We start from the raw sequence: 20,498 nt of genomic DNA, 5'->3' as shown, positions 1-20,498 counted from the left end.
GAGCTCCCACTTGAGATCCGTATGGAGCCCTCTGAAACCAGGTTTCGGGGAAAACTTAAAACTTTCCTATTCCCACGCACTTAACCCCTCTCCTTCCTATCCCCTTGAGTCGGCCCTCCGGCGCTCCTTTCTTTAGCGTCAATGCAGTTTTCAGCGCGGGGACACTCTGTTCTTGAGTAACCAGGCGCTTTACAAATGGCTTAAAAAAAAAAAAAAAATTGGCAGCATGGCAGGGGCAATGGGTGTTGCAAGCTGAAGTGGCCTCTTGACCAGAGCCCTGACACTTTTTTTTTTTTTTTTTTTTTACAAATTAAGCACTGGCAGGAAATGGAGGAGGGTGAGATGGGCAGTGTGCACCCAGAGTGGAGAAAGAGTGAGAGGGAAAAAGAGGCTGGGATGTACATGAGACAGGATGAGGGGAAGGCAGGCAAGCTAGTAGAAAAGGAAGGCAGGCGAGCAAGGGAAAGGTGAGGGTGTTATGGGGAAGGGCTGTGAGGGAAGGGAGCTGAGATGTGAGGGAGAGAGAGGGAGATTAGAAGAATAAAGGAAGAGGGTCAGATGATAAATGGTCAAGAGGCAGGGGCCGTGCAACATTTGTGGTGCCCATGTGAAAGCCATGTTTTGCGCCTATCTCGACATATGGTAGAAACATTTTAACATGGGAAGAAAGTGACATACCCAGCGCGCAGCGCAAGGGGCTTGTAATTCAAATAAGCCCCACATGTCATGCTTCTATGTGCTAGTGGACGCCCTCTGGTGGAGCCGCTGGCTAGCATTGCCCCTGCATAGAACCGACCCTGCTGGAAAGTGGGAAGAGAAAGAGGGTGGGGCTAGAAGTTTAGGTGGAAGAGAGCAAGGCAGGTCGATGGGGGAGAGCTGAAGTGGAGGGGAGAGCAGAGGCGGTGGGATATGGGAAAAGGGGAAACTGACGCGGCTGCGGAAGAGGAGAGGAATATATGTCACCAGATTGGAGAGTTAAGTGATGGGAGAAAAGAGGGGACAAACAGGGAGAAAGGGGAAGGATGAGGAAGAAAAGGATAGGAGGGGCGAGAGGAAGAGAATGAGTGTAGATGAACGTGAGATGCAAAATGAGAAAAGCAAATAAAACATGGGAGACTGGGAGCGAGGGGAAGGATGGAAATGTGTAGGAGAGAAGGAGCGTACATGAGAGAGAGAGATGGAGAAGGAGAAGGGGGGCGTGAGGAGTGGGAGTGAAAAGGAACGGGGTGTGAAGGGATCGATCCGTCCAAGGGAATTTAGCACATGAACCGACATGAAACAAATACTAGGTGCAGCCCTGAGTAGTCTTGCATTGTATGCTAATGACTCGAGGAGTAGGTGTGAGAGGGGAGGGGCGTGGGCGGGGGAGAGCGCGTGGGGCGGGGGCGGTGTGCGCGAGATTCGAGGCAAGAAAGAGGCAGACAGGCACTGGCACAACTGCGGCTGCGAGGGACTGAGAATACAGACAGACCGGACCTGGGAGAATACAGACCCGGGAGAATACAGACCCGGGAGAATACAGACCGGACCCAGGAAAATACAGAATACAAACCAGACCCGGGAGAATACAGACCAGACCCGGGAGAATACAGACCAGAACTGGGAGAATACAGACCCGGGAGAATACAGACCGGACCGGAGAGAATACAGACCTGGAAGAATACAGACCAGACCCGGGAGAATACAGGCCAGACCCGGGAGAATACAGACCAGAACTGGGAGAATACAGACCCGGGAGAATACAGACCGGACCGGAGAGAATACAGACCTGGAAGAATACAGACCAGACCCGGGAGAATACAGGCCAGACCCGGGAGAATACAGACCAGACCTGGGAGAATACAGATCCGGGATAATACAGATCAGGGAGAACACAGACCGGACCAGGGAGAATACAGACCAGGGAGAATACAGATCGGACCTGGGAGAATACAAGAATATAGACCAGACCCCTGAGAACACAGACCAGACTCGGGAAAATACAGACCCTCATGAATACAGACCATCGAGAATCCAGATCAGAATACAGACCAGACACGGGAGAATACAGACCAGGGGGAATATAGATCCTTGAGAATACGGTTCAGAATACAGACCAGACCCAGGAGAATACAGGCTAGACCAGACCAGGGAGAGTACAGACCAGGGAGAATACAAACCGGGGAGAAAACAGACCGGACCAGGGACAATAAAGACCATTCCACGGAAAATACAGACCAGAACACAGACCCGGGAGAGTACAGATCAGACTAAAGGCAATACAGACCAGACCCGGAGAATACAGACCAGCCTCTCGAGAATACAAACCAGACTGGGAAGAATAGGAGCAGGTGTAATACAGACCAAACCCGGGAGAGAGTGCACACCAGCCCCGGGAGAACCCTGACCAGACACGCGAAAATCCAAGGCCAGGATCGAGTCGGATCTGTGAGAGTCACGGGAGATCGCAGCTAGGTCTCAGGAGATCTCAGGCAGGTCTGGGGCAAGACCCACCCAGGAGATACCAGCCCCGGGAGGGTCCGCGCGAACCCCGGGAGATCCCTGACAAGATTCCAGGGAATCTTCTCTGGTGACGTGGAGTGTCGCCCTGACCCGAACGATTCACGTGAAAGATCCTGCAGAGCCGAGGCCGGGGTGGGGCCTGAGAGGGGGGCTGGGATCAACCGGATCACGGGCTCTTCTCTGATCGTGCTGGGAGTTCTTGGATAATTTCATTGATCTTTCCACCGGTTCCAGCCTTCGGCCCGGGACCCCTCCACCGACCCCCGTCCCGGGACAGCACTCCCCGGGGCCCGCACCTGGACGGGTAGGGGCACGGGATCCCGCCAGTGGGCAGTGCCTAAAGGATCCGCCTTTGGGTCGCCTCCGGAGTGGATTCCTCACCGTGATCCCTCCGTCTGACTTGTAACAGTAAAACTTTCCATGCAGCCTCCCAGCGATCTTTACTCCGAAACAACTCCTTGATTTGATCTGTACTTGGAAGGGATCGACCCAGGACAACCTTCTCCGGGACCCCAGCTGTGGGATCCACCCACTAAACCACCACAACAGGTCGTCACTCCGGGACATCCCTGCATGAGACCCCGCCTCAGAAACATCTGTCGGCCGTGTCCACATTTCAGGAGACCCCTGAGCAAGATCAACCAAGGAGATCAAGCAGCGAGATCTATCCAGAGGGATCCCTTCGCTACACTCTACCTATGAAAGATCCCGGCATCATCTGAGGAGATTACCGTAGGGTGCGAATTCACAGGATCCCGTCTCTAATGCGCACCCGGGGACGATCCCTTCCAATGGTGCTCGCCTAGGTAGGATCTGGCTTCTGTGGTGCGATCAACAGAAGAAGCTCTTTCATAGACCGGATCAGAAGGAAGGATCCATCGGGGGCGACCCACGCTGGATCTCCGCCCTCCAGGGAGGACGCATCAGAGAGCGGTAAGGAGAGAGGAGGGGGAGAGAGAAGGTGCCCAGGGGGGCGAGCAGGTGCCCAGGAGGTTGAGAAAGTATCCAGGAGGGTGATAATGTACCCAGGGGGGCGAGAAGGTACCCAGGGGGGCGAGAAAGTACCCAGTGGGACGAGAAGCTGCCCAGGGGGGCGAGAAGGTGCCCAGGAGGGCGAGAAGGTGCCCAGGGGGACGAGAAGGTGTCCAAGAGGGCGAGAAGGTGCCCAGGGGGGCGAGAAAGTACCCAGTGGGACGAGAAGCTGCCCAGGGGGGCGAAAGGTGCCCAGGAGGGCGAGAAGGTGCCCAGGGGGACGAGAAGGTGCCCATGTGTAGAGGAAGGTGCTATGGTGCGCAAGAAGGTTCCCGCGGGTAGGGGAAGGCGCTGGGGGTGGGGTGAGGGGATGGCGCAAGTAGGTGGCCAGGGCTCAGAGAAGGTGCCCAGGGTTATGGAAAGGTGTTCGGGGGCACAAGAATGTGCCTATGTGTAGAGGAAGGTGCGGTGGGGCGCAAGAAGGTGTCTCGGTGGTAGAAGGTGCTAGAGGGGGTAAGAAGGTGCCTGTGTGGGAGAAGGTGCAAGGGGGTGTAAGTAGGTGCCCAAGGGATGGGTGAGGTGCTAGGGGACGTAAAAAGGTGTCTAGGTTGTAAAAGGTCCTAGTGGGCGTAAGTAGGTGCCTAGGTGGTAGAAGGTGCTAGGGGGTATAAGAAGGGGCATAGGGGTAGGGGAAGGTGCTATGGGGCGCAAGAAGGTCCCTGCGGATAGGGGAAGGTGTTTGTGGCGTAAGAAGGTGGCCAGGGGTAGGAGAAGGTGCCCAGGGTTATGGGAAGGTGTTTGTGGGCACACAAATGTGCCTATGTGTAGAAGAAGGTGCGGGGAGGGGCGCAAGAAGGTGCCTCAGTGGTAGAAGGTGCTAGTGGGCGTACGTAAGTGCCTAGGTGGGAGAAGGTGCTAGTGGGCGTACGTAAGTGCCTAGGTGGGAGAAGGTGCTAGGGCGCATAAGTAGGTGCCTGGGTTGTAGAAGGTGCTAGGGGGTGTAAGAAGGGGCATAGGTGTCAGAGAAGGTGCTAGAGGGCGTAAGTAGATGCCCTGGGGTAGGGAAAAGTGCCAGTGGGGATAGGAAGGTTCCTAGGTGTGAGAAGGTGCTAGGGGGCGTAAGAAGGTGCATGGGGTAGTAGATGGTGCTGGGGGCATTAGAAGGTTCCTATGTGGCAGAAGGTACCAGGGGGTGTAAGAAGGTGCCCGGTGTTAGAAGAAGGTGCTACGGGCACAAGATTGTGCCCAGGGTAGGTTAAGGCTCTAAGGAGAGTAAGAAGGTGCCTAGGGGCAGGAGAAGGTGCTGAGGGGGCAGTGCTTATTTTGAGACGGTGGTTGCAGATGGGCTACACCTGCACTCATTTGTTTGGACCGACCCTTATTTTACGTCATCAGACTTTGACCCAGAACAAGAGAGAGAAAAACACCGAAGGCGGAAAAAGAGGAATAGAAAGAAAGAAAACTGTGACTAAGTGCGAAAGCAGGAGCCTGCACGAGTGAGACACAGGGGTAGCTAGTGTCTGGTGGCAGATAAAAGAGGCAGGAGGTGGGGTCACGAGGAGGCAGCCTGGGGTTCTGCAATCCTGACTTTGCATGGCACCCGGGGCAGTCTCCTGAGCCAGCATTTGTGCACAGAACTTATTTTTTTACACATCAGGATTTTGAAGGTTGTAAGAAGGTGCCCTGGAAGGAGAAGGCGATGAGGGGGGTAAGAACTGGTGCCCCAGAGGAGGAGGTGCTGAGGCGTTAGAGGCAGAGGAAGAGGAGAAGGTAGTGAGGGGTGCAGGATGGTGCCCAGGGAGGGAGAAGATGCCGAATGGCCTAAGAAAGTATCCAAGAGAAGGAGAAGGTAGTGAGGGGCCTAAGAAAGTACCAAGGGAAGGTAGTTAGAGACCTAAGAAAGTACCCAGGAGAAAGAGAAGGTAGTGAGAGGCCTAAGAAAGTAGCCAGGAGGAGGAGAAGGTAGTGAGGTGCCTAAGAAAGTACCCAGGAGGAGGAGAAGGTAGCAGGAGGCCTAAGAAAGTACTCAGGAGGAGGAGAAGGTAGTGAGGGGCCTAAGAAAGTACCCAGGAGGAGGAGGAGGTAGTGAGGGGCGTAAGAAAATACCCAGGAGGAGGAGAAGGTAGTGAGGGGCTTAAGAAAGTACCCAGGAGGAGGAGCAGGAGAAGGTAGTGAGGGGTGCAGGATGGTGCCCAGGGTTGGAGAAGATGCTGAGAGGCCTAAGAAAGTATCCAGGAGGAGGAGGTAGTGAGGTGCCTAAGAAAGTACCCAGGAGGAGGAGGAGGTAGCGGGAGGCCTAAGATAGTACCCAGGAGGAGGAGAAGGTAGTGAGGGGCCTAAGAAAGTACCTAGGAGGAGGAGAAGCTAGTGAGGTGCCTAAGAAAGTACCCAGGAGAAGGTAGTAAGGGTCCTAAGAAAGTACCCAGGAGGAGGAGAAGGTAGTGAGGGGCCTAAGAAAGTATCCAGGAGGAGGAGAAGGTAGTAAGGGTCCTAAGAAAGTACCCAGGAGGAGGAGAAGGTAGTGAGGGGCCTAAGAAAGTACCAAAGAGGAGGTGAAGGTAGTGAGGGCCCCAAGAAAGTACCCAGGAGGAGGAGAAGGTAGTGAGGGTCCTAAGAAAGTACCCAGGAGGAGGAGAAGGTTGTGAGGGGCCTAAGAAAGTAGCCAGGAGGAGGAGAAGGTAATGAGAGGCCTAAGAAAGTACCTAGGAGGAGGAGAAGGTAGTGAGGGGCTTAAGAAAGTACCCAGGAGGAAGAGAAGGTAGTGAGGGACCTAAGAAAGTACCCAGGAGGAGAAGGAGGTAGTGAGGGACCTAAGAAAGTACCCAGGAGAAGGGGAACATAGCGAGAGACCTAAGAAAGTAGCTCGGAGAAGGGGAAGGTAGTGAGGGACCTAAAAAGTACCCAGGAGAAGGGAAAGGTAGTGAGAGACCTAAGAAAGTACCTAGGAGGAGGAGAAGGTAGTGAGGGGCCTAAGAAAGTACCCAGGAGGAGGAGAAGGTAGCGAGAGACCTAAGGAAGTATCCAGGAGGAGGAGAAGGTAGTGAGGGCACAGTGCGGGGTACATAGAGAAGGTACTGGGAGGAAGGATACAGAGAGAAGGTACTTGGAGGAAGGGTACGTTGGTGGGTATGGAATGAAGGTACTGAGAGGAAGGGTACAGTGCAGGGTACAGAGAGAAGGTACTGGGAGGAAGGATACTTTGGTGGGTATGGAGAGAAGGTACTGAGAGGAAGGTGCTGAAAGAATAGGCGACACAGGGGAAAACCGGGTACGAGGATGATAAGAATATACCCAGAACAAGAAACAATGTCAGGGGGAGAAAGGCAAGGTACTGATAGCAAGGAGACGACCCAGAGGAGAGTACACTGCCCGCAGGAAGGGGGGTCATGGGGGCGTGAGGGGGTCTGCGATAAATAGCAGAATGCCTAAGGATTGGATGAAAAGATGCAGAGTGCAAAGAAAGGTACTGAGAAAGGGTACGCTGCTGGTTAAAGGGGGAGGGGAAAGGAGGGTGTGGCGCTGATTTGAAGGAGAAGGTACTGAGTGCAAAGATGAGACACAGGGGAAAGATAAGGTGCTCATTAGAAGTTGAAGGTACTTGTAGGAAAGAAATGTAAGGCACTTATTGTAGGGGTAAGGCTGTAAAAGGAAGGGTACGGTGCTGATTATGGGGGGAAGTATTGGGAGCTATCAGAAGGTGCTGATTATTAAGAGAAAGAAATGGGATGAAAGATAACGTGCTGATTATAAGGAGAAGATGCAGAGTGCAAAGACAACACATTGGGAGAAAAGATAAGATGCTGATTGTTAAAAGAAGGTACTGGGATAAATGGTAAGGTACTAATTACAAGAAGGTACTGGGATGAAAGATACAGAGCTTTTAATAAGAACACACTTAGTGCAAAGATTAGCTACTAGGAGGAAAGATAAAGTGTTGCATTTATTTAACGCTTACTACTCCTGAAGAGGCATTGAAGCACTTTCTCAGCGAGTAGCACGCTACTCCGGAACCCAAAAAGGATTAGTGGTGAATTAGTATAGGGAGATATGAAATTCATTTGAGCGGTGAACATCTGAGTTTCTTATTGAAAAGGGATAGTGGAAGGATAGAAGAGGGAAGAGTTTGCCTTTTTTCTAGCTCTTGCTACCCCTGATGAGGTGTTCAGGCACTTTGTGATAGTTTTGTAGCCTAGAGGAACGACTTCATGCAACACTGGAGCCATTTCATCTCCCAAACATAATTCAGTTATGAAGAGTAAGTCAGGTTGTGTGTCAGGGAGTAGGTGGTAGATGAGATGCTTGTTTTTAGAGAGTGATCGAGCATTTATTAGTAGGCAGTTTAGAGAATGTGCTTTGGTGATGGTGTGACTGTTTTGTAGAAGAGTGAGCAGTATTTTGTGGGCTTGTTGTAGCAGGTGTGCCCTTAGTGCTGGTATTAGCTGTATGAGGATAGCAATGGGTAGCTGTTCTGTATTGTGGTCTTTGTACAGCAGACTAAGAAGGCATTTTGATGGGTCTGCATGTGTGGTGAGAGTGAGTGGGTGAGTTGTGTTGTTTTTGTAGACTGCCTTGTGCAGTATACATAGAGAAGCAACGTTGTGGAGAGTGGCATGTTGCTTATTTTGTTTCCGTCTGTTTATGGTGGAAAGTGTATAAGTAAGGGGTGGTGGTGCAGCATGTGGGTCCTCTTGTAAGGTTATCAATTGTCTAATAGGTGAGAGGTGGTTAAAGCGGAGTGGCTTTGTTGCTGTATATGTGTTAGGTGTTGGGGAAGAGAGAAAGCTTGTCAGTGAAGTTTGTGTATTATTTGTGTAGTCAGGAAGGTGGAAGTGGGTGTATGTTTCTAGTTTGTGACAGAAAGTATGAGCTATTTTGTGTGTGAGAGATTTTGCGGTGCTGATCTGTGTGTTATGTTTTGTTTTTGAGGAGTACTGAGAGGAGGTGATGATGTATTTTGTTTTCTGAGAATTATTTGTATGTAACCTATTATTGGTAGTGGAAGCTGAAAGGTAAAGGGGGTACTGGAAGCTTTACAAAGGTGCTGATGGTTAAGAGAAGGTACTGCGATAAAATATAAGGTAATAATTATAAGGTGGTGCTGGATAAAAGATAAAATGCTAATTAGAAAGAAATATACAGATTATGGGGCGAAGGTGCTAAGTGCAAAGATGATACGGTCAGAGGGGAGATAAGATGCTGAGTACGAGGCGAAGGCTCTGGGGTATAAGAAAAGGTGCTGATTACAGGCAGACAGGATTGAGTGCAAAGATGAGCTACTGAGGAAAAGATAGGCTGCTGAATATAAGGCGAAAATACTGGGACCAACAAGAAGGTGCTGATTATTAAGAGAAGGTACTGGGCGAAGGATAATATGCTCTTTATAAGGGGAAGATACTGGGAGAGTGAGTCACAGTGAGGAAGGATACACTGCTGATTCAAGGAGGACGTTCAGAGGTTAAGGCTATGTTGCTGATTAAAGAAAGCAGGTATTGGGGGAAGCAAAGGTGTTCAATACAAGGAGCTGGTACTGTGAGGAAGAGAAGATGCTGATTATAAGAGGGAGGTACTGTACTGAAGGACACGTGTTTCTTATAAGGAGAAGGTACAATGAGGAATGTTTAGATGCTGGTTACAAGGGAAGGATACTGAGTGCAAAGGTGAGGCAGGGAAGGGAGGATACGGTGCTGATTATATGGATAAGGTACAGGGGAGGAAAAGGTGCTGATTTTAAGGGCGAAGCTTCTGAGTACAAAGATAAGGCCATGGGCGAGAGAATATGGAGCTAAATATGAGGCAAGGGTACTGCCTGGAAGACCAGGGTACTGGGAGGAAGAACATGGAGCTAATTATAAAGAAAGGGTACAGAAAGGAGGAACACTGGTTGATTAAAGTACTGAGCGGAATGATAAGGGGTTGACTATACAGGATGGTACTGGGAGGAAGGATACAGTGCTGATGATAAGGTAAAGGTACTGAGTACAAGGAAGAGGCGCGAGGAGGAGGATAATGTGTTGAATATAGGGATAAGGTGCTGGGGAGGAAAAGGTGCTACTTGTATGTAGAAGCTCGTGGGAGGAAGGAGAAGGAGAAGTGAAGCTTGATCTTGCTAGTTTGTCCACTTGGGCATTCATTTATTTTTTATTTCATTTATTCATGGATGGCTTGGAGATCATGGTAATTCTGAGGTTTCTTACTTACTTGGATACTTTAGGCGGTGTTTCCAGATGGTCAGGCCAGGCTGAATCTAAGAAGGTACTGGGAGGAAGGGCGCGGTGCTGATTATAAGACCAGTGTACTGAGAGGAAAGATGCGAGTCACTGATTATAAGAGGGTTCTGAGAGAAAGAATACTGTGCTGATTATGAGAAGAGGGTACTGGGAGGAAAGATATGGTGTTGATCACAAGTAGGTACTGGGAGGAAGGATATGAGGTGCTGATAATAAGAGGGTACTGGGTGAAATGGTATGGTGCTGATTATGAGAAGAGGGTACTGGTAGGAAGGGTACCGTGCTGATCTAAGAGGGTCCCGGGAGGAAGGGTATGGCGCTATCCAGAGAGTGTGCTAGGAGGGAAGGTACGGTGCTGGCTATAAGAAGGTACTGTGAGGATGGGTGCAGTGCTGATTATAAGAGTGTACTGGCAGGAAGGGAACAATGCTGATGATAAGAGGGTCCTGGTGGAGACTGTCCTGAGACCAACCTTCTACACTTAAAGTGTGTGTGTGTGTGTGGGGGGGGGTTGCATTGAGCGGAAGGCAGGTTGTGGTGGAGGGGGGAGTGCAGGGTTCCCAGTGAGATGAAGCTGCTCTCGAGGGGGAGGGGCGCAGGGTGTTGATGGAGAAGGAACAGTCGGTGGCATGAACTGATAAGGGAGAGGGGCAGAGGTGGGCACCGAGGAGGGCGGTGGATGGACAGAGACGGGCGGGGGCACCTGAACACATTTCTGCCCAGAGTTTAGTAGGCGGCCGCCTTGTGCTAAGGCGTCATGCCAGCAGAGGGTGGGGTGAAGCTGAGGCTGGGCGCTGGTAGGCAGGGTTACATACTGGCCCTAGGACTGTGTTGCTTCTCTCGGGGGCAGTTGGGCTGGGGAGATAGCTTCGTGGCGTTTGGGAGTGTGGAGGCGGTGGTGGGTCTTTAGAGGGTGTTGCTGTCAATAATGACGTAGGTGGGGGCTCCCTTCTCCCCGCTTTCGCAGCTTAAGTGAGGGAGGGGTGAGTGCCCGGACTGTCCTTTGCCTCACAGCTCCTTCACATTAATAATTCACGTGACACCTGTCTCCAAAGATCAGCTCATAAACAGCTCTGCAAGAGAGCAGCACGAGGGAGCTGTGCTGTAAAGTGACGCAAGAGATGCTGCAGGAACAAGGGAGAGAGGGATGGACAGAAGGATGGACGGAGGGGGACAAGGGCGGAGGAAAGGAGGGATGGCGAGGAGAATTGGTGGGTGATAGAAAGATGGATGGGTGGGTGGAAGGGGAGGTGGATGGGTGGATGAATGAGTGAGATAAGGAAAGCACTGAAGTAATGACACGGAGAAGGAATGAAGGAACAGCACCAAAAAGACAGAAACAAAGATGGAGAGAAGCAAAGAAACATGAAAGAAAGTTGGGAATCAGAAAAGAAAGCAGGAGCGAGATGATGAGAAGGGCAGAAAAGGGATGAAGAGAAGGAAAACAAAGACGAAATTAAGTGAGGTCTAAACAGAGGGAAAGAAGTAAAAAATGGCATAGAAAAAAATGAAGATGCAAAGAATTAACAATAGACTGGGGGCCGCCTCGAGTGCCCCCTCACACCTGCCTGCAAAACCGATATATTTTAAGCAAAGTTACTTAAAAATGTTCTGTAAAATGCCCACCTGAGATCCATGTTTCAAAGTTTTCGTTGTCAGGAGTGGTCTTTTCAAGTTCCCCGAGGCAGGTCAGCCACTGTAGTCAACACTTGATGAATCTAAACATTTGATGACTGTCCATAGAGAATTTCCTAGAAGCCCTCTACCTTTTGGTTAAATTGAGAATTGCAGTGTAAAATGTATCGTTCAGACACCTTGGTTTCAGAATCCCCTTGGAGGGGGGGCTCTGCGTCCCTGAAGACGGGTCAGGCTCGGTCGCCTCTCCAACTAGCCCAGTGCCACTTGGTATGTGGTTCAGCATGGGGAGTATTTCATTTTTCTGGCTCCTCTGCTCGGGATGCAAGTGCCCCGAGGTGCACGTGCGGCTGAGCTTGTTGCTGGACAGAGTTGTTGGTACGGAAGGTGAAGTTTATGCACCAGGTGTGTAGGTGGGGCTGTGGATATTGGTCCCCCATCGTGCATAGTTCACGCATTGCACTATGCTGCCCTGGGTTGGTAGGTGTGACTGCCAGCGCTACTTTCCTTCCACTATAGGTGATGCAAGGAAGGTTTAGGTCTCAGAGGGGTGCAGGTGGGTGTGGCGATGTTGGTCCCTCAAAGGTGCAGGCGCAACTTGTGATGTTTCTGCCACAGAAGGTGGAGTTGGGGGCTGGGAATGTTGCCACCAATGTGTTTTGTAGAGGCAGAGGGTGTTGCTGTTCTGGTGGTGGTTGTGGTCATGGGTTTGTTTATGCCCCGGGCTTTGCCATCAGGGTCGGCTTTAGCCCGTGGCGCCAGGTGTGACCGTCTTTTTTGGTACACCAGTCCCAATGACCTCCTCCTCAGATTCCCTCACTACCACCCGGCAAAAGTGTCCCTCATCTCTCCATAGCCCCTCTCTCACATACATTTCATTTGTTTAAAAGTGCTGGTGAAGGCTGGTCTAACCCATCCACTCAGCTATCCACTTAAGATACAGATCTGTTCCTTGCAGCAGGTATATTAACCCTCTGCGCTACTTTATGGCGAGTCAAAACTGCCACTAGACAAAATTCTGATCTCTCTCTAGCAGGAGCATTAATCACAAGAGTTATCTTGACATTGTTATTGCTACCTGAAAGCTGGAAGTAGAAGGAACTCTGATTTTAAATCGAAAGTTATTGCTAAATACAGCAACCCCCTGACTTCAGTGCCCCCCTCCAAGTCAGAGCCCTGTGCGGCCACACCGGTCGCACTGGCCTGAAGCCGGCCCTGACTGCCATCACATAAGGTGAGGCTGAAGCCACTGCAGTCCCAGGGATGTTGCTATCATATGAGGTGTAGAGGAGTCTGGAAAAGTTGTCACATAAAGTGTAGGTGGGGTGGGCATTGTCGTGTCCCGGTGGTGTTTGTGGACCTGGGGATATTCATGCCCCCAGGGTGTCGGTGGGAATGTGGAGTTGTCATCACATAAGGTGTGGGTGAGGCTAGTGGCATTGCAGTCCCAGGGATGTTGCTGTCACATAATGAGTAGGTGAGGTTTGACATGTTGCTGTCACAGAGGTGTAGGAAGGGCTGGGATGTTCCTGTCCCAGCCTTTGAGGGCGGTGATGCGGATGTTCGGTCCTAGTGGTGGCCACAGAACTGGTATGTTTATACGTCAGTAGTGTAGGTTATGATGTTGGTGTTGCTGCCACATACGGTGTAGTGTAGGTGCAGTGGCGTAACCTGGGTTGCCAGCACCCGGGGCAAGGCAAGTATTGCGCCCCCTAACCCCTGGACTGTAAGCACTTCCTGGCACAACATTTGAAAAGAAGAAAAATTTGTAGTACGATTTAAAAAAAATATTACACTCCCTAAAAACTTTGTGCCCCCGGAAGCACCCCTGTCTCGGCCCACGCTACGCCACTGTGAAGGTGTACGTGGGAGGGTTTCTTTCCCAGTCTAGTAGTTGGGGCAGGTTATGTTGCCTCGCAAGGGATGGAAGTGGGAGCTTGCCACCACATAGGGTCTGCGTGGTCTTGGGTGTGATGCTGCCTCAGGTGTGCAGATGGGGCCGGATAAGTCGCTGCCCGGCGTGTGGGTGTGGGTGGCAGGGATTGTGCTGCCCAGGGGTGTAGGTGGGACTGAGCGGCTCAAGTCGATTCTCTGCTAACCACCAGCAGGTGGGAGTCCAAGCCACACTTTCAGTGCATGACTGACTGGCTAGTTATAGGGTGAGATGAGTCCCTGCGGGCAGTGCTTTAAATGTGCAGGTACTAGCAGGGGCTCAGTGCCTGCTCATTTGGAAGGAATAGTATCGGCACATCTCAGCACTGCTCCAGTGCTCTTAATGGAAGAGTACCAGCACTTCTCAGCAGCACATAGGTACTCTAGGGCCAGGTTTACCCTGCACTCCAGCATCCCCAGGGTTATATACCCGTCAGGGCACGCTCCTAGAACATTTCAGAGATGAGTGTCAGTGACTCTGATTGTCCCACAGACAGAGCTTTAAATGGGAACATGGAAGGGACAGTGAGGACTAAGGCGGCTTACACATGGAGCTGGACTTTGTCAATGTTGCATATGTGATGGAATGTACTCTTGGGGGTTACATTTATCTTATTGTTATTGCTTGATGGGTCTTCCTTGGTTAGCACACACAGTGCCATTAATATGCCATCACAGTGCTTTTGGTAGTCTGGGGATGACATTTGCACACTCTTGGTAGGTTTGGAATGCCCACCGGCATCTTACTCAATTTTGTAGAGCTGTGCGGTCACTAGAGTGAATGGGAGGTGTCTCTGTTGGGTGACTGTATTAAGCCTAAGCAGAGTTCAAGTGCAAAAAAAACTCCACCGCGCTACGCGGAGCTCCGCAGGCAGCGGAGTGCATTAGATAAATTCAGTTTGCTGTGATTTTCAGTGCCAGATGCTTGTCGCACTGTGCAGTCATCGCGAACGGCACCATGCCCAGCGCAAGCAGTCGCTGCTTCCTTTCTGCCGCTCGAGTAGATTTTTACTGAAGTGGCAGCTTTCTCAAAGCGAATGGATGGTTTCACAACAAGAGCGGTCGCGCGGCATACGGAACCACTCGCAGTGAGAAATGTGACCACCCACTCTCGCTGGGAGCTTGATTTTCCAAGCTCGTGCTCACCAACTTGATGTTGCTGATTGTGAATGAGGAAAAATCTTGCCGGGAGGTGGATTTTCCTCGTTCACCAACTTGATTTTGACGAACACAAGCGAGGGAAAAAACTCTGCGAGCTCCGCATAATGCGGAGTGCGGAAAAATCCGCAAACTCCACAAGTGGAGTCTTAGACTATGAACGTTATATGAGTTTTCATTTTCTGGCATATGCGGCCTGAGGGATCTACCAGTCACTATTGAGTGTTTGAAGTTAGAAGTAGATTGTTTTCCCTAGTTAAAAGCAAGGTGCCGAATAGGTTAGAAGTTTTGGTGGCTAGCGGGGAGAGACACACAGTCACAACCTCTGCATTGAGACGGCTGTGGGAGGGCACTTATATTTTAAAGATGATTTTGGTCTTGGCATTGTCCTGAGGTTCAACCATTGTCTTCCCAAGGATGGTTGCTTATGCCATCTGCTCTGTAGGACGGGTGCCGATGAATGGTGTGGCCACAGGCAAGATGTTGCCACGATACAGATTTTTGTTTTGGGACAATTACATGAGATTGTTGCAGAGATCTTCTGAGCTGGTAGGAGTCCTGGGAGTGAGATTGCCATTTCCCTGTTCAAAAGGATTCCATATTTGGTGGAGTTTGATTCTTCAATGGTTGTAAGGTGGAATACAACCGTTTTGCCTTCATGCTTGAAGACTTGTCGTTGACTATGAAGTCACGCCACGCCTTTCATGCATGGTGCCTCTTTCTTCCAGTAGGGAGGGCTGCGGTGAACCAGCTATTGCCCTTGACGTTGCAGTGTTTAATCTGTGACAGCCTGAGGAAGGCCTGGTGTTCAAGGGGTGTCATGAACCTACTCTCCCACAAGTTGGGCTTTGACTTCAGTGGGGCGAGGACGTCAGGTTCTCTATAACCCAGAGACTTATAGCCAGAGACCTCACAGTGATCTTTCCATCAATTCTTGGGAGAGCCGTTTCCTGTTAGGAAGTTGATTGTGTGTGGGTCACATCACCTCCTTGTTGAGGAAGCTGAGCATGGTGGGGTCAGAACTGGAAAGAACCTAAAAGTCTGTCATCTGAAAAGATGTGCAATCCCAGCTGTGGTCCACAGAGCTTGTTATTTGAGTGACAAGTTGATGACATTCCAGGCTAACCTTGGCCTTTGTGTTACTCTAGATGTAGACGGGACCGTTTTCATCTTAGATTTTGATGTTTCCTAATAATGAAATCCCTATTCAAGTGTGTGGGTGGGAGTTGTTGAAGATGTTGGATAAATGCCAAGACACATTTCAGGGATGTATATGGCCAGGCACCACGTTCTATTAGCATGTGTTTAACTCAGGCGTCTAGGGACACATGCCTTTTCTTACCGACAGACGAATCCTGGTAGATCAAGCCCGGGTCTGCGTCCCTGCCATTTTGTTAGTTAATGAACCAGATGCACGAGCTGGCTAGTGGGGCAGCACGCTCTGTAGGCCAAGGCCTCTCTGAGGACACCCAGGATGCTTTAGGGATGTAGTTGTTCCTATTTTCCTGCAGTCATGAATGCTGCTGGATTTTGGTTGCTGACCTAGTATTGAGTTGGGCATACATAGGGTTCTTGTGGACACATGATGAACTGACCTGGGATTGATTGTGGGTGAGGCAAGGGGAAGGTTTGCTGGTTTGTTGGAAAGTTTGGTCTCGGTAGACTGGAGGAGGACAGGACAGGCCGAGCCGAGAAGTGCTCAGAACTGGGATGTCTGGGACGACACCTGATCCTGACTCGGAAGACTGATATGTTTTGGGAGTGTTTCTTTTGGTATGGGTGCTGTCCCTCAGAAAGTGAAATCAGTGGTTGAAATATGTCAGCGTAGCATCCTTTGCTTTTCCCATCATCTTCCTTATCAATATTTTTGGTGGTGAAGACTTGGTCATGTCTTGTGCTGGTAGCCATCTTGTGATCTTCAGGTATCATTGGACAAAAGGGTCTGATGGTTTGTGTCCACGTGGAGGTGTATAGCGCATAGCACAGAAAGTCGACATTTGTTGTGCCTTTTACAGTAGCAGAATTCAATAATATGATTGCTCTTTATAAGTCTCTGATTTCTATTAGCCAGGCTTGCACTAGAATTTCTGTCTTCCAATTGTTAAGGTTCCTAGTAGAGGATAGCAGATTTTTGCAGCCAATAGGGCTTGCTCCTGGGAAACACATGACTTGGGTGGTTCACAAAGCTGCATGGTGGCTGGCAAACAAGAAAGCTGGTGAAGTAGCTGTTGATGGTCGGAGTGAGGGAAGAGCAGTGGAAGGTGCTGAGGGGGTTTACAGAGGTGAATATGGTAGGCATAGTGGTCTGTGAAGAAGAAGACCAGCTGTGAAGAATGTATACAAGTCAGTGGTTATCACAGTGTCCCGTCTTATGGCATATGCATGGGGGTATGCATAGTGAGGGTGGTGTATAAACAATGCTAGGGATGTTACTCCTCAGGTGTAAGTAGAGTTGGGGAAGTTGCTGCCCCAATTGTGTAGGTGGGACATGGTTTCTTGCTGCTTCCTAGATGTAGATATCATATAGGTTGATGCTCCCATGGAGGTGTATGTGTGTCTGGAGATATTGTTTCCTGATTGGCGAAGGTAGGACCAGGCATTTATACTACCCCCAATGACTGTGGCCGGTCAAGGGATGTTGCTGCTCAAGAGCTGCAGGAGTACCTGTGGATGTTGCTTTGTACACTACACAGGCGACGGTGGAGATGTTGATGCCTTGGGGTGTAGGTGGATGGCTGTAGATTTTGATGGTGTATGGGTATAGGTGGAATGGCTGGGGATGTCAATGCCATAAAAGTCTACATAGAACAGCAGGAGATGATGATTCTATAGGGATATAGGTGGAGTGGCTAGATGCGTTGATGCCCTCGGATGTAGGTGGAATGACTAGTGATTGTCATGGGGATGAGGATGGAATGTCTGGAGATGATGATGTCCTAAGGGTGTAGGTGGAATGGCTAGGCATGTTGATGTCATAGGGGTGTGAATGGAATGGGTGGAGGTGATGATAACCTAAAGATGTAGGTGTAATGGCTGGTGATGTTGATGCCTAAGGGTGTAAGTGGGATGGGTGGTGATGTTGATATCTTCGGGGTGTAGATGGAATTGCTGAAGATCTTGATGCCATGGGGTGTACATGGAATGGCTGGAGATGCTGATGCAGCAGAGTTGTAGATGGAATGGTTGGAGATGCTGATGCAGCAGAGTTGTATATGGAATGGTTGGAGATGCTGATGCTGTGTGGGTGGAATAGCTGGAGATCATGATGACCTGAGATGTAGGATAAATATAGCTATAGGGTGTGTATGGAATCTCTGGAGATCTTGATGCTACTGGTGTGTGTGTAGAATGTCTCGAGATGTTAATGCCCTAAGGATGTAAGTGGGATGGGTGGTGATGTTGATGTCTTGGGGGTGTGGGTGGAATAGCTGGAGATTCGGGGGCCATGGGATTTAGGTGGAAAGGCTAGAGATAGCTATAGGGGTGTGTATGGAATGTCTGGATATGTTGATGCTATTGGTGAATGTGTGGAATGTCTGGAGATGTCGATGCCCGAAAGGCATAGGTGGAAGGGTGGAGATGCTGATGTCAAAGTACCTAGGGATACTAGAAATGTTACTCTCCCAGGAAGATACTTGACCTGGAAGTGCTGGTGTTACTGTCCCAGGAATGTAGGTGGGCTGGGTATGTTACTGTTTCAGGGCAGGAAGTTGTTTAGCTACTGACCTTGTGTCTCTCAGCCCAATACGCATCACCTTCAGTATTACCTCCTGATGGTTTCTTCTTCTTTTAAGAATTAATTGATCATGTTTAATCCCAGGTGGTGCTGAAAAGGGAAAGGGTCCACACCTGACCAAAAGCAGTGGATGATATTCTGAGGGTGACATCAGGAAACCACCAAAAAAACCTGAAAATCCACCACATTCCACGAGGACGGCTGAGATCCAGAGAGAGGAGGTAAGATGGAGGAAAGATCAGAGCTGAGAGAAGTGGGTGGTGTAAGGGGTCTGGAAATTTGGCGAGCATGTGGGGGTGGGTAGGAAGTCTGATAAAGGGCAAGGGTAGGGCTGAAAGAAGAAAAGCACCAAGTGCACCTGAGGTCCATGGGGAGAAGGCAGGTGGCCAAAGCAAAGCTCTGTGGTGGTGGCAGTGGTATGGGCAATGCATAAGGACTTTTGAAATGGGGCATGCAAAGGGCATTGAACTGGGCATCAGAAGGGCTTCTAGGGCATGGTCCATGTTGAAGGGCATGTGTGAGGTGTTTTCGTAAAGTGACAATAAGGGATGCTGATAGGGAACCGTGAACACAGCTTTTAGTAAGTGAAAGATGTTCTGAACCCCAGATCAGGTTTGATCACAACTCTGCGGACAGAAGTGGTGTATGAAGAGGAAAAACATTGACTACAAAAGTTTACGATTTGCATAAGTTGGAGATAGTCACTGCTGAGGATGACAAAAACAGCACAACTGAACAAAGGGAGGGAGCCATGGATGAAGCCAAGACTTCAAAAGGCAATGTAAAAGTGTTAAAAATGTATATACAAATAAGCACTGACAAAGCCAATAGGTTAGAATTTTTCTTAGAAGAAGTTTTTGGTAAGATTTGGGTGACGTGTCACTGCCAGATGTCCTAGAAAAAAGTCTCATAATGAAGCAACATTCTGTGCTACAACAACATGAAAGCTGGCAGGAGCGCCCCTTTCCTTAACAGACTGCATTAGCAGAGATAGGCTGTGCCATCAAAGAACAGTGTTATGAAAATGAGTCAGAAAGTGCAGTTTGAGTTCTGGAGAGCTCAAAGGCATACACAGCAAACTACCACACAGGAGATGCTTTTGATTGAGGATATGTACTTCTAACAACATGTTATCATGAGTGCAAAGTAGAACATGAACACCTAAGTCTACTTAGTGAATCTCACTATCTATTATGACAATCTAGGCCATCCCCATCGCATTTTCTTCCTAAACAAAAATACATAAATCTGTGATAAGAATCTCATCTCTTCCCTCCCTCCTCCTCACTTCAATCCCTTCTCCTTCCTCCTACTTTCCTTCCTTCCTTCCATCCATTCTCCTCCTCTCTTCTCCTCCCTTCCCTTCCTCTCCTTCCTTCCCTTCCTCCTCTCTTCCCTCCCACCTCCTCTCCCCCTTCCTTCTCTCCATTCTCCCCCTCTCTTCTCCTCCCTTCCCTCCATCTCCTCTCCTTCCTTCCCTTCCTCCCCTCTTCCATCCGCCTCCTCTCCTTCCTTCCCTTCATTATCCTCCTCTCTTCTCCTCCTTTCCTTCACTCCATCTCCTCTCCTTCCTTCCTTCCTCCCTCCATTCTCCTCCTCTCCTCCCTTCCCTTCACCTCCTCTCCTTCCTTCCTTTGTTCCCTTCCTCCTCTCTTCCCTCTCTCCTCCTCTCCTTCCTTCCTCCCTCCATTCTCCTCCTCTCCTCCCTTCCCTCCCTCGGCGTCCTCTTCGGTGTCAGGGCAGCGGTGGGGCCCTGTGGAGTTTCTTTGAGCTACCGCCCCAGTGGGAGACACTACAGCCCGCGAGAGCCGTCCGTGAACTCTCTTTGGAGGGGACAGAAAAATAACTTCTTCCCTTGAAAACAATAACCATGCCTGCACCCGCCCTTCCGGCGAAGGGGCTTTGGGAAAGGCGGAAACAGACCAAAGACGCAGGGAAGTAAGTGTTTGACCGCCTCCTGTTAGCGCCCAGAAAGTATGGAATTTTTATCAGCGCTCTGCAGATGCGATAACATATAAATAGATGAACAAAGAAGGACAGAGCTGCGGACGGATGTCCACATTATATGCTGCCTGCTGCCGGTGGCGAGCGCACTTCTCATGGTTACCATGCAGAAATATAGCACCTGGGTTACTGGGGGTAAAACCATACAGGCATAGGCGCTAGAAATATGAGTGTGGAGGTGCTGCAGGAACAATGCTGGGGTTCAGAAGGCGAAGGAGCAATAAAGATGTAGGTACATTGTGTTTATCTTGTCACATCAGTGGTGGCTCAAAGACAGAGGTCAAATGTCAAGTATGTTTGACAGGCTGCTGCTTATTCTTTTAGCATGGAGA

The 20,498-nt window shown here is 50.0% G+C and overlaps 1 protein-coding gene across 1 annotated transcript in view; it reads left to right on the top strand.

The window, feature by feature from the left end:
* Positions 1-1,460: 1,460 nt before the first annotated feature.
* The window catches only part of ADORA2A (adenosine A2a receptor), a 213,897-nt gene continuing 194,859 nt past the window's right edge, over positions 1,461-20,498 (top strand). Inside the window, exons 1-2 of the mRNA XM_086942798.1 lie at positions 1,461-3,435; positions 18,247-18,383. The gene's annotated coding sequence lies outside the window, so the exon portion shown is untranslated. The remainder of the gene's footprint in view (positions 3,436-18,246; positions 18,384-20,498) is intronic.

Source organism: Lissotriton vulgaris, chromosome 11 (assembly GCF_964263255.1).
Source record: "Lissotriton vulgaris chromosome 11, aLisVul1.2, whole genome shotgun sequence".
In the NCBI taxonomy this organism is placed as follows: Eukaryota; Metazoa; Chordata; class Amphibia; order Caudata; family Salamandridae; genus Lissotriton; species Lissotriton vulgaris.
Note: the sequence above shows the minus strand (reverse complement) of the source record. Positions and strands in the feature narration are given on the sequence as shown.